This window comes from Meriones unguiculatus, chromosome 21 (genome assembly GCF_030254825.1).
Source record: "Meriones unguiculatus strain TT.TT164.6M chromosome 21, Bangor_MerUng_6.1, whole genome shotgun sequence".
NCBI lineage: Eukaryota > Metazoa > Chordata > Mammalia > Rodentia > Muridae > Meriones > Meriones unguiculatus.
The window spans coordinates 23,278,780-23,280,655 of record NC_083368.1 but is presented as its reverse complement, the minus strand read 5'-3'; the positions used below and the strand labels follow the sequence as shown (position 1 = coordinate 23,280,655).

Genomic DNA, 1,876 nt, shown 5'->3' with positions numbered 1-1,876 from the left:
CTCTTTCCAACAGACTTAAGTTCAACTTTTGCTCACAAAAATAGCTGGGAATTTTTTATTAGTCATTTAATAATAGAAGGTAATATAAAATTATAACTCCTCAAAAAAAGGAAAGGAAAGAAAGAAAAAAAGAAGGAAAGGAAAAGAAAGGGAAAAGGAAAGGAAAGGAAAGGAAAAAAGGAAAGGAAAGAAAAGAAAGGAAAAGAAACCTGGAACAATCTACAGCCGCGGCTGGAGCAGCAGAAAAGGAGATTTAATTTACTTGATTCTCTGTGGTAGTTGGTTGTTCACTAGCCTCAAAGTGATGGAAGGAAGCTGCACGTTGTTTTGGAAGGGACTGAGGAAATGCTGAAAGTCTGGTTCTCCAGACAGCAGTCCATCTCAAGCCAGGGATCTATGGATCTTCACACCATCCCAAGGTCTGAGTGGGATGTCCTATTGAAGGATGTGCAATGCTCATTCGTAAGTGTGACAGACTCACAAGTAGGAAGCTTATACACTCAGTAAGAGCAGCATGTTTGTCTCCAAGGGATATTTCATTTTGAAAACAGGTGGTACCACACTCTTATTGAAAGCACCGGGTTCCCTGTTGAAGCTTGCTAGGGCTTTCGGTGGTTTGGTCTCAGTTTGAAGCTTCTTTTATTCTCCTAAGAATTCCATGAAGCCTTCTCTCTAGGGGTACCCATTCTAGAATTTCAGGAAAAGAAAAAGTCAAATTTCTTAATGCAATTTTCCTAAATCTAGCATCATATTGTATGGAACGTGTGAATTCTGACTCTTGCTACCTGTATTCTTTGGATTTTCCAGAAAGCCAAGCGATCAATCAGCCAGATCAAACCCTGGAAATTCTAATGAGTGAGTTTGACCCAGCCGTTATGGAACAGTTCTACATGAAAGATAGTGTTACTGCAAAGGATGCCACTCGTGAGAGTGGAACTTATGACCTGATACCAGGTTTTATCACTGATGCAACATGTTCAATCCTCGGGGCTACTTAGTGGATGAAATGAAATCAGATGGAACACGTTGGACTCTTCACAGCCCTACAGAAACAAAGTTTTCTTATGTTAGCTTTGAAACAAGACTAAGTCAGACCTCCTATAATGACCTGATCAGGAAAGCTGTGAAAGTCTTCAAGCCAGAAAAATTTTGGACCACCTTGTTCATTAATCAGAGTTCTGCATGTTCCATGGTGCTTTCTTCACCCCAGAAGATTGAAGGTTTTAAAGGTCTTGATAGCCAGAGTGCTATGTTCAAGGATTACAATTTTGTTTTTACCAGTTGTGCTAAGATACAGCAACATCAGTTGAGTTGATTAAGAAAAATGAAGAAGAAAAAAAAATCAAAACGAGAAGACACACAGAAGGAGGTGGCTACTTTCTAGAAGTTCATACTGGGGACGTGCTCTGCATGACCACCTCTTTGCAGCTGCAGAAAGCCCTAGGCGTAATGATAGTGTAATCATTTTGAAGTGTATGCATTATTATACCAGGGAGTTAGATATCTTCCCTCGGCGTTTAGGTGTTCTCTGCCTCTCTTGCTGTGGGACTGAAGTGCGTGGAGAAAAGAACTTTGACTGCATGAATCTTTAGGACCCTTGTGAAAATGATTCAATCTGGTTTACACACCATGTAACATTTCTGCAGGCATCATCCAAGTCCCCCACAGGCCAGGCTTTCGTCCTCCTTAGATGCTGGCCTCAGCTGACCATCTGCAACTGTTCTATTGCTGCCAGAATTCATACAGCCAGTTACCTCCACTTTCTAGAGCGTATTCTCTACTAATGCTATTCAAAACCAAGTGTTTTATGCAACTCAGTAAAGGTTTTTCTTCTACAAGTTGAAAAGAAATGGAATTAGGAAGACATGTCACTTTG

General features: G+C 40.6%; 1 pseudogene; it reads left to right on the top strand.

Annotated features, from left to right (window-relative positions):
• Positions 1-336: 336 nt before the first annotated feature.
• On the top strand, positions 337-1,315 carry LOC110544306 (S-adenosylmethionine decarboxylase proenzyme-like; annotated as a pseudogene).
• The last annotated feature ends 561 nt before the right edge of the window (positions 1,316-1,876 follow it).